Below are 12,805 nucleotides of genomic sequence, written 5' to 3'. Positions count from 1 at the left end.
ATAGAGGGGATGTCTTTTGCTGCCCAGTATCAGCTAAGGAATTTAGTGACATTCACCTCACACAAAACTGTCAATTCAAGGCTTAGTCCATTGTTCAGTTATGATTGAGTGAAACTATTGTTCTAGATGGATGTTCAACTTAACAGTCTCTATCGAAACACTGGTATATAAAAAAATGTGGTTCTAAGACTACTTTGTTACAAACCCTAGAGTTTAGTGGGGAATGTTGATATAATATGGGCTTGGCCCCATATAATATTTAATAATTAAATAAAACTCTATGATGCGTAACATTAAGTGTTGTATGGTTTAATACCATACGGGATTTTGACTGAACACTGACTCAGCTTATATGGTTGGAAATTATTCATCTAAATTGAGAAGCTGAGAAAAGAATAAAGACGTGCCACACGCGCGCGCGCCGCTGGCCGGGCCGGGCCATGGGCGCGGGCCGAGGCCGTGGGCGTGGCGAGGCAGGCGGCGAGCGAGCGGGCGTGGCCAGTCTTCTGCCACTTAAATCCACATTATCACGGGAGTTTCGCTCCTTGATGGTGGAGGCGAACTGACTGCGTCAGTTACCTTCCGCTTCCCGTCTCCTGGGATTCTCCGCTGCCTTCGTCTTCTCTTCCCCGTCAGCAGCCATATATCCTGTCTTCCGTCAGTCCAGACCCCATCTTCCGCAACCACTCCCGAGAGAACCGCAGATCAGCAGCCTTCTGACTTCCCCGTCCTATACCTCTGCACGCATGGAGAAGCGAGAGAGCAGGTGCCTCCGGAACCCTCGTCTGCCTCGGCATGGGACCTTCCGCTGGGTACAGTCTAATCTCTTTGATTACTGTATTTTGTATTCTTACTGTATCAATCAGTATGTTATCTATGCATGCTGTAGCGTTCATAAGAAATATATACATATACATATACATATATGCTGTCAAAAACCTGTTGATATTATATTTCTGGATTAAACTGATAATAAAAATGCTTAAATTCCTAACAGGGCGTGGACGGCGGCAGCACCCCCTTCGAGCTGCCCTGCTTGGAAGCCACCACCTCGATCGTGCTGTATGGCTGCCTCAACTTCACGCTGCCGCTGGCCGGCGTCTTCGCTTCGCTCCAGGCCCTCGACATCTGGAGCTGCATCTGCGACGACCTCTGCGACCTGCTCGCCCGCAGCCTGCGCCTGCGCTCCCTCAAGCTGTTGGGCACGTGGAGAGCGGACGGGCCGGTCGCCGTCCGATCGGCGTCGCTCGTGGAGCTCGATCTGCAGATTTTCGGCGCCGACGATGAAAACGGGGAGCCCCTTGACTTCGGTAGCCCGCGCTGAGGGAGCTCCATTGGTACGGCGGGGCGAAGGAGATCGCCGTGTTGCATTCCATGCCCATGGTGGAGGAGGTTTGCATGTGGTACCGTCTCTCCGCTCCAGTTGGGTTTGGCAACAAGTGGGGCCTGGAAAACTTGTTAACTTGAGCATCGGCAGCACTGCGACCACCCGCAAACACGGCCAGCCGCCGCCTGCTGGAGCTGGCCGTGTCCTGTCCCTACGGATAACGGCCGATGTGAGCCTCCTCGATCTCCTCCGCTATACCCAAACATTGAGTTCTAAATATAATAAGAACTGATCAAATTATACTACTGTTTTGGCAGCGAGATTCTCGTTCTCCTGTGGAGCGGAGCTTTGCGCAGGAAATAGCAGGGCTTCCACGAGCGCTCAACGTCTCCGTATTGGAGCTGAACTCCGCACGCAGGGGCATGTTTGGGGGTGTCGGAGCGCTTGTGTTGGAAGTCCTCATGATCTGCCCCGTACATACACTTAAGCTGGTCCTGCTTGATGATTTGGTAATTCTCTTCTGCTCCCTGTTTTCATGCATCTTTTGTAGATTTCATCAATTTATATCTATATCTAAATCTAAATAATAAAGGTCCTCAAATGTGTATAACACTATAACTAACGCCGTATATGTTTTTTATACCCTTTTTGTATAGGTGCCAGAGTGCTCAGATATGTGTGACTGCGATTAAGTTAGCAACGGCACAAGTCAACATATCTCCTTGACCCATCTTGAAGTGGTGCAAATTGAACGCTTTCGTTGTGCACGTCATGAAATTGATTTAGGGCATGTTCGTTTTGCAGGGAATGGAGTGCCGGAACCGATCCGGGCCGGAACGTAGCTGTATTTTATAAGGCCAACCATCACCGGGAAGCTTTCTGGCCGGAAATCAGACTAAACGAACGGGCCCTTAGTGGAACTTCTATTCCCATCCTCGCCAATGCTAAAGAGATGGGCCGTTCAACTGAACTACATGCAACAAACTGTGCCACTAGATAATGAACAACGACACGAGCTCCACACTATCTTTCAGGCTAATGCTTCCGTGGAATGTGATGTTTACCATAAACATGGTGAGAAGATTTTGCTTGCATGATTAGTATGCTTTTGGATGTAACGAGAAGTTTAAGCTTATATTATCTTATTAGTCTCGCTGACACCTGAAATCTATTATTATTATACAAACGTGCTCATACGTTGCAGCGCAACATATAATTTGTTGTGAGGTGTCCGTGTCAATGATAATGAAATATCTAGCTATTTTTTGTTGGATATATAATAAACCTCTAAGAAGAGAGAAATTCGAGACTTCCATTCACCCTCCCCTTCTAGTCACTGACTCGCTGTCTCGATCCTTCAACCATACACACACTCCATCAAGCAACACGACAAGCTCCAATGACAGCACGATCTTGTTGGCGAGCAGAGAATAGACCTGTGTGGCTGCTCATGCGCGTCTGATTACGCGCTCTCGCGCACCGGGATGTTGATGGAGAGAAAGGTTGAATTTCCATGGGAATGTTGATGGAGAGAAAGGTTGAATTTCCATGTTGTTCCATCTTCTTTATCAGTAGCTTTAGTTGATACAAGTGAGAGTTCACCAAACATCAAAATTAGGCTGCGTTCGGCTGACACCATACCCGGCTTGATCCGCTTCTTTTTTCATCCGGAACAGTATTTTTCTCTCACAAATTCATCCGTAAACAGTAACTTTTTCAGTCGCTACCGTGTTTTTTTGGGTCAGCCGAACGCCCCCTTAGAGTACAGGCCTCCTGTCACTACTACAGATTGACTTATCACTATCGCCACTTTCATTGTCGTAGCGATAAAAGCGTCGATGTGATACTTCCACCGCCAGTTGGACCGATAGGGAGGCCTCCTAAGGATGGAAACCGGCAGTTGAAACTGCTACCACCGACGGGTTAACGGTAGATGCGGCAGTGGTATTGGGGTTGCATTTCCTCCGTCGCATGAAAAGCCAGGCCAACTGGGATACGCGTTTTGGCCGGCGGTCCAAAACTAGCGTTTGGTCAACCCGCGGTAAAAATTCAGCGTGAGTGTTAAATGACCTCAACTTCCAAGAGGCCATCAAATCACCATTACTTCCGCCGCCTGAAACCAAAGAGCCATACACACTGTTCTACATATTCTTCAAGCCCGGTGCTCTCTGAAAGCACCCTTCTTCTTCATCCATCATCCCCTTCTCTTCCAATCTGCAAAGAAAATGTCGAACAACCCCATCAAGTTTCCAAGCAGCCCGTCGTCCAGCGAGGATGACTTGCCAGCCCACTAGTCCTCCGAGGAGGACGTCTCCTCCGATGACTGGATGCCTTCTGATTATAGTCCTCCATGGAGCTCCGAGAAGGAGGACCCGGAGGAGGAGGATGAGGACGAGGACAAGGACGAGGAGAACGTCGCCGCCGCCGCTGACTCCGACTCCAACTCCAACTCTGACTTTGACTCGCCTCCTCCCAAGCGAGCGAGGCGAGGATCATATTTAGATTAGGTAGTTTATAGTTAGTATAAGTAGTTTTAATAGTTTAGGTTAGTTATTATGTTTTCGGATGAGCACAATCGTATACTAGTCCAAATTGTATTTACCTGTATATGCAATGAATCAATGAAAAAAGTTCTTTGAAATATTATGTTTCCTACTACTGTTCTTGCTATCTATCTTGATCCTTGCTATATTCTAGGAGATATTGCTACGCGATGAATGTTTTTTTCTTTTTCTGTATATATATGAATGAAAAGTAAAAAACTCTCATGTACGGTTCTGGTTTCGGGAGAATCTAATAGCAGTTCAACTGCTAAGAATCACCGTATTATAGCATTGGATTAGCGTGGCAATGGTCGGCTTAATACGAATACTATTTACCTTATCCCGTGTCGTCCGTTCTCGCTGCCGATCAATCTGGACCGTCCAGTTGGAAAAGAAACCTAGAACTGTCCGGTCCGTTCCCCAACTCCCCTTAGCCCTGTCAACGCATTGGCGGCTGTTGGAACCACTAAAAAACTCCAATACGAAGCCATTAGTTCTCCCCACCCGTTGCTTCATCTTCATTCTCCCCACCAGTTGCTTCATCTTCATTCTCCCCACCTGTCTTTGCTTGCCCTACCTCGAGCACCTTGCATTGTCATCGTGGACAACGCCCCATGAAGGTTAGATGGATTTGGTCACCCACCCCGCTGTTTGCATTTGGTTCCAATTGGTTTTGGGTTCGGTATCAGTTTTGTTCATAGTAGAAATTTCTTCATTGCAACAGATGTCTTACTTTGGAAGAAGCCATTACAATGCGAGCAACCTTGCCTTTTGGTGGCTAGGGCTGGCACCAGGACCTAGATGATGTTGTTTGCTACTTGGGGACGGAGCATTCACCCATACCGACTGTTGATTGTTGAAGCTGTTGTTCGTCACCTCCTCGGACCACAAAATTTGACAAGAATCATTCAAGACCCTGTTTGTGGAGAGATTTTTGTGCTTTGCAGAACTGGACAGGAAGTAGACATACTTTATAGATACAATGTGTCTGTGGACGGAGATGCTGTCATCTTCGCTATGGTTCACTACCTCTGGCTTTCAGGACCGCATCAACTAATTGAGTACCTTAGCAACTGTCTACCCATCTGACATTAAGTCTTAGAATTTGTGAAACTTTTATGTTAATGAAGTTTATATGTACTGATGAAACCTCTGGATGAGTATGTATGAGTACTGCATAATCGTTGAACTATTACTTTGGTTGAATTGTTAATTGAATCAATTGGTCTTGATTGTGGTCCACGTGTACACCTCTATGTAAGCATAGATGATCCAAAATATGCCTTCTTCTATAGGCGGATAGTACCTTGAATTGGCGGTGACACGACGTTTCATCTTGGCGGGAGTCCAAGAGTTTTGAAGGATGTTTTGGCACCTTGGCGGGAGGCAAAAGCGTAGACAAAAGGCCTGGGCCGACCTCTTCACTCAGAGTGTGCAACACTTTGAACCCTGACTGCTCCATGGCTGCATCTAGCTCCAACTCCTCCCAATGGTCGACACCATCCCAGGGCACTGTCATGAGAAGAACATCGGCTTCTAGAGGAGGAGGCTACAATAGGAGGGGGCCACCCATCCCGTGTCGTGTCGAGAACCACCCCTACGCATACCAACCACCACTCTTGTGTCGCTGCGGCTTGAAGACGCCTTGGTGAATTTCATGGAGTGATGGAAACCCAGGACGTCGGTACCACAGATGTTGCAGGGCAAATAATGTAACTTGATTTCTTTCTTGTTCATTCTGTTTTTGCAATGCAAATGCTGAAATCCCACTGTACTTATGGTAATTTGGTTTTTCATAGACCGACTTAGATTGCAGGTTCTTTAAGTGTCACGATCCCAAATATGGAAAAATTTCTGAGGACTTTGATTTTGGATTTACGTAACAAGATTTGGGAGCTGAAGGCGGAGGCCAATGTTACAACAAATAAAGAACATCTGTAGGAGGAAGAGATTATGCCACAGATTGAAGAAATGGTTAGGGTTCCAACAAAGATGATGGAAGATTTCATACCTTTGAGAAAGAAATGTGCTTCCTGTTCTTCTTTCACCTATTGTGTACTTATCTTAGTTCTTGGCATATTCATTGGCAAGTTGATTAGTTCACCGTAGTAGATTCAAGTATCAATTTATGATGTATCGGACTAAAATCTATCACTTTTGTACAACTATTGTTAAACTAAATGCAAGGTGATTATCTAGGTGTTTAATTTATTGAAATATAAATGCTAGAACATCCAAGTATCAACTGATGTGTCGGACTAAAATCTATCACTATTGTACAACTATTGTTGAACTAAATGCAAGATGATTAACCAGGTATTCAATTTATTGAACTGTAAATGATAGTAGATCCAAGTATCAATTGATGTGCTGGAGGCATCCTACTTCCCTAGACACTGGGCCCTGGTATAGGGGCAACCAACTTATTGAACTGTATATACACTCCTACGGTCCTACCACACCTTTCTCTCATCCATTCCCCACTCTGCTCCCTTGCTCTGCTTCACCCTACTAGCATCGGACGAAAGGTAGCCTCTCGTGTGCTCACTGCTCCTTCACCTCCAATCTCACCGGTGCACAAATCTTCAGCGCGCCATCCCTGCTTCTCTGCTCCATCTGGATCTAAGGTAACTGCACTGGATTTGCTGCTTCACTGGATTCTATATTCCTTTGTATTGCTCTCTTGTGCTCTCTGCTCCTTCACCTCCATCCTAGCTACAGTAATTTTGTTGGATTTGCAGATGAAAATGCATCTTCTTGTTCTAGAGTTTGTGGCCTTGTATATCCATGGAGTACAGCTTGTGAGCCTTATTGTCCTCAGTATTGGTTCACCGAATCAGTGCTTTGTGAACAAAGTCGATGAGCTAAATGAAAGTGTACTAATGGATGTGGATAGGGTTATAGTGGTCAAGGCTTGGGATGACATGGAGATTGACAACGATCCTGTGGAGGTCGACAATGATCTGTAGGATATTATGGAGATTCACAACGATCTCATGGAGGCCGGCTAGGATCTGCATGGAGAATGATTAATTATGCAACCAATAATGTACATATTAAGGTTTTTTTAACTTTTGCATAGTATCGGCCTAATTAGTATCTGCATTTTAGCTTCAGCGTGCTTGTTAGCTTGATAGTGTCCACCTACTTATTCGGTATGAATGTATGGAACTCAAGTTGGATTCCTTTCAATCCAAATGTTAAGATTGTGTACCTTAGTGTTCATCACCATATCATACGGTGATAATAGGACCCAACCGCCGGTGATGGTACTGTGCATTCACCGCCGCTTTGTTGCAAAATTTCCAATCCCACGTTTGAACCCTCCCGCGTGAAATTGATGAAAGTTTGATTCCCGTATGGTGTAAAAGTTACACAGAGAGCAAGCAACCCCTGCCCCAACATCCCCCCTAACCCCCTCCCCCACCGTCGCCCCCTCCCTCCCCCCACACACATAGCTTTTTTTGTCCTCATTGCTGTTGTTTGTCATTGCCGCTCTTGCTCATCACCACTGCTCAGCTCTTGCTCCGCGCCAGTGCACATCGCCGGCTTGCCCGCACAGATCCACTAGTGCACGAACTGCTGCTGTCACCAGTATTGCCACTCGTGCTCACCACCGCTAGATCCAAAGGCAAGTGTAATAAGGCCTTACTTGCATCATCATCCCTTCTCGAAACTCATCTCCTTACTAATGTTTATTAATGCAATTCCACGACAGGGTGCCCTCATCTCTTTGGCTACTGGTGTCCTTCCAGATGAAGGAGGCCCGCAACATGAGGAACGTAGTGGACAACCTCTCAGACGATGTGCTTGCGACATCTTCAGCTACCTCCCTGCCTTGTCCTTGTGCTGCTGCAAGTGTGTTTGTCGCTCCTGGAGGCGTGTCATCTCCTACTCCTATCAATGTAAGAAGCTTTCATAGACTGTCGTCGGCTTCTTCTATGGCAGTTGGTGGAAGGGCAATCGCTACTTCACCAGCATCACCGGTCAATGGCCCTCCTTGTCCTTCTTGCCCTTCCCCCTTAAAAAAGTCCTAGTCTAAGATTGTTGTAGCGGCCTCATCCTTTGCTGGTGTGCTAGGCCTGATGGATTACGTCGCTATGTTGTCTGTAATCCAGCGACCGACAAATGGCATGTACTACCGCATAACATCCATTCTGTTGGTCAGGCTCGCTTAGGTTTTGACCCAATGTCCTCGCACTTCCATGTGATTGAATTTGTTGAGGTGGAAGGTGCGTGCGTAGGTGTGGAGATCTACTCATCTAAAACTGCAGCATGGATCGTTAAGGAATCTGAATGGGGTGAGGGTAGTACTGTTCTACGTTCGAAATCGAGAAGTATTTTTCTTAATGGTTTTATGCACATGGTTGAGGATTCTGTGATAGTTGTTGTGGATATGGAGGGAGAGACATGGAGGACAATTCATAAACCAAGTGGTGCTGAAATGTCCATCCATCATGCTCAGGGTCACCTGTGTGTGTGCTGTGTTGATTTTCGCAATAGGTCTTGGCTTTTAGTATGGAAACTTGAAGACTATGGTACTGATAACTGGATTTTGAAGCATGTTGTGGACACGGAGGAACTGTTTGGATGCATGAATATTAAAGTTGTTTCTGAGCTTTGTGACGAGGAGTACAGAGTGATTACAGTTCACCCAGAATAAAATTTTATTTTTCTTGTTGGGAAGGATAGAACATTGATTGCATATGACATGGACCGTAGAAAGGTTCATGTCATCCATGTCCATGCCATCCGCTTTTGTAGATCAAGATGGCGTTTCCATATAAACAGGCCTTACTACCTTTCTTATGTTCTCTTGTTCATGGAGTCTTTAGCAGAGCAGTATAGGTGCATTTCCTGCATTTTGTCGTCACGACAGTCTTTGTTCAGATAGGGAGTTGTTTTCATTCTATGTATGTATAGACCAATTTTGTCTTGTTAACTAAAGGAATGGTATGTTCAATATTATTAATTCTGCTACTTTGTTTAGGTTATGGATCAAAGATGAATAAGAGGGGTTACATGGTGCATTGGCTACCAATCCGAAGGATGCACTAATTATATTCATTTTGCCTTGCAAGCAGGAGTGCCACATATAAGGAGCATAGCTACGTTGTTTCATTATATAAGTCTGTATAGATCAGTATCTTTAGTATGCTCTATGTACCGCTTGTGTTAGGACATCAGTTGAGAAAGATGTTAGGGTAGCATCCATTGTTATTGTAAAAAGTACTCTTGTTTGTGAACATGATTTATGAATGTAATGATTATATATCTGTATGCTTTGTGTTCATCAAGCTATTAAGGGCCCAGCTGAATTAGTAACTATTGTGAAACGGGATGAAATTCTATCACCGTCGCTATAGGTATCATGCGACAAGGATCAAAAGTATATCATCGCCGAATCCTTTAGTAACCCGACACCGACAAAATGATCATCAAAGGCGGATCATGGTGCAAGGCGATGGTGACCATGAACTTTGTATTGGCGGATCATACGCTGAAGCGACGGTGGTGCTACACAGACGTCTCGGCCGTCGAACCGATAGTGAACCCGCACCGCTGACAGTCGGGTCAAAGTACAAGGCGACGGTGCTGGTGACCACTACACAGGTGGTTCATGTGTCCACACGATGGTTTTGATAGCCTCGACACAGTCGGATCATTTGCCAATGCGGCGGTGTTAGTGTACATCCACAGCTGGGTCATGCTCCAATGCGACTGAAGTAAGGACCTAATCACGAACGGATCATAAGCCAATCGGCGGTGTTAGTGTACACCGCAGTCGGTCCCAGATGGTGACGGTGAAGGCTATGACCATCACTGTCGACAGCTTACTGCCGAGGCCAAAATTGGACTGCGATGTGGGTTACGACATGTCTGTGAAAGGTGCTAGTGTAGTAATGTGTTGAATCCACCGACCATCCACAGGATTGAACATACCACCAGATCCAATGTTCTGAAACCAGACCGAAACACATTTGAAACGACGATGAAAGAACATCGATGGTTGAATCAACAGGTACAACACAGATTGCAGATTCAACACCTCTAACCCTTGATCCATCAAAGTTAGACGCCTGATTTTCTATCTGCAACCATCGATGGTGAGGTTGACTGCCGGAGTTAATATCCCCACAAGGACTGCCTTTAAAGATAATAACAATAAATTGATCTCCCACCTATGAAAAGCAACTCTTGCAATATCGCGACCTTGTCGTGGCCATCATCAAAGTTGGCACCGCCATCTTCTCGGTGCTCTTCCTTGGTGGCGCCATGCAGCTTGGAAGGTACTGGAAGGTTCGGGATTCACCCATGCTTTGCCTTGCTTTGCTATCCCTTTCTTCCTGTTGAGATTTTTTTATAAGCGTTGCATGGATTGACGACGTGAATCAGAAGCTGATTTGGTGCTCTGGGTTTTTGTCTTCCAACTATCCAACCCAATCAAATGCAAATAGACTGAATTGATCTATTGATGCTTGGCACAACATACTCAGGATGGTCTTCCTCTTCTCCGGATTGTACGTAGTTCTGTGGGCGAAGAACAAAGAATGTCAAGTTCTTGCTGCAGGTAGGGTGTGTGGAAAAGAGTAAAACAGCCCACAACGACATGGAGAAACCGCTCTTGTTTTGAGATGAAGCTAAGTTTTGCTTCCCTTGTAATATTAGGCTATTCAATGTAATACACTTGTAGATTAATAAATTATTCCTTTATCAAAAAAAAAAAACTTGCACCCTCTTTCAAATCTTGATTGCCTTAGCCGTGTGACCTAGTTTGATGTGCAAACGTATAGTAAGGCATCATTTGTTTGATATGCAAACGTAGTAAGGCATCGTTTATGTCCACTGATTGTTCCCATGCTGCTTTAACTGGCTCAAGAATCTTGGAAGAGTTACCTAAAATGAGTCAACCCTGAAGCTATGGTAAAAATTGAAGGATACTTCTCCGTAAAGCCTAATTTGGAAGCAAGAAGATGGAAAACTAAATGTCTTATTAAAATGACACCCCCGAGTTGCTCACCCTTGGAAAAGTCATTAATCCCAAGGAGATTTCCCCATGAATTGTTTACAAGGGGATTTGAGTTTCCAAAGTAGCTCTAAAGGATGATCGGTGCATGATCAGGGGTCATTGTTGCTAACGCTTGAAGGTCTACCGAGGGGAAGTGCTCTTGCCATTCAAGTGTACAGAAAAAAACAATCAATCCTAGTCATTGTAAGACAAGGGGCCTATTTGGCTACCCTTTAGGATAGTGCTAGTGCAGCTGCTACTGTATCCGTTTTGTGAGGAAAATATTGTAGCATGGCTGTCCATCAGTGCTGCAACTAGCAGTCGAACAGGCCCCCTTAGTTCAATTTCTAGTAGTTTCAGATCGTCGATCATTCATTTGCAACTGTTCACCATCCTAAGGTGTTAAGCCTGTCATTAGCTTTTATTTGCTACATTTTGAATGAGATCAAAGTCCCAATGCAACAGCCAGACCGACATCATTGCTTGAAGGATAAAAGTTCCATGACCAAGTCTCTCTTCTCCGTAGTGAGATCCTGGATTTTTAAAAAAGGAGGTGTTTGGATCTCATTCACAATACTGGGCTTGGATTAAAATAAATATACCAAATGGTAATCCTTGCTATGGACCTCGCTATTTTATGTTGGGCCAGAGGACTAGGAACGATGTCAGTTTTGATAAAAAAGGGTCAAATCTCCTACTAAGATTATCTGTATGATGTGTTTTTTTTTATTTCATATTGGGCAGGGCTCCAGAAGACTGAGCTGGAGAAGCAGGTTCTTCAAGGTACGGAGGGCATCAAGGCGATTGCTCTTCTCTTTCATCAGCAAGATATGAAGACACAAGCGCAAGATGAAAGGCAGATTGTGCCATATGTTGGTCAAGATTAAGCTGCATTAGTTAGCTCAGCCTGTGTGCTGCTAAGGCCGAGGGATATGTAATTGGAACCCTCATTTGCGTTTTTGGCCTCTCTAGAATATGTGTGTTTTGCTTTTGGCGTTTTAACCCCAAGATGGTTGTTCCCTAGGTGATTAGTATCTGGGTGGCTCGTCCTGTTGCGTTTTTTATTCTGAACGATGTGTACTGAACTTTGTAATTTCGTTACTAGGGTAATAAAATTTGGTTGTTACTGATATGGGAAAAAAAGATAGACAATTGGATTCTGGATTCCCATTCTAGAATCCAAGTGTTTGGATATGGTTCTTATTTTTCTACCTTATTCTCATTTTTCTTGGCAGATCCAAACATGACCTAAATAAGCACTCCATCCATTCTAAATTATAAGTCGTTTTTGACTTGTTTGGTACATCCATTTTGCTATGCATCTAGATATAATAATACGTCCAGATACGTAGCAAAATAGATGAACAAAAAAAGTCAAATCGACTTATAATTTAGAACAGAGGGAGTATATCTTTTGTTAAACTGTGGGCCCATGGTCTCCTTCAAGATTTCACTTTACAACAACAACAACAACATAGCCTTTCAGTCCCAAGCAAGTTGGTGTAGGCTAGAGTTGAAACCTACTAAGAGCCCCAAGTCATAGTTCAGGCACTTCAATAGCTGTTTTTCAAGCACTCCTATTCAAACATAGATCTAGGTATATCTCAAGCTTTCAAATCTATTTCAATTGCCTCCCCCCATGTCAATTTCGGTCTTCCTCTACTTCTCCTCATATTATTAGCTTGGCTTAGGACTCCACAATGCACTGGTGTCTCTAGAGGTCTTCTTTGGACATGGCCAAACCACCTCAACCGATGTTGGACAAACTTTTCTTCAATTGGTACTACCTCTAGACAATCACGTATATCATCGTTCCGAACTCGGTCCATTCTTGTGTGACCACAAATCTATCGCAACATACGCATTTCTGCAACACTCAGTTGTTGAACATGTCGAATCTTTGTAGGCCAATATTCTGCTCCATAC

The sequence above is a fragment of the Miscanthus floridulus genome, chromosome 3, assembly GCF_019320115.1.
Source record: "Miscanthus floridulus cultivar M001 chromosome 3, ASM1932011v1, whole genome shotgun sequence".
Taxonomy (NCBI): Eukaryota; Viridiplantae; Streptophyta; class Magnoliopsida; order Poales; family Poaceae; genus Miscanthus; species Miscanthus floridulus.
This window is presented reverse-complemented; position numbering follows the sequence as displayed.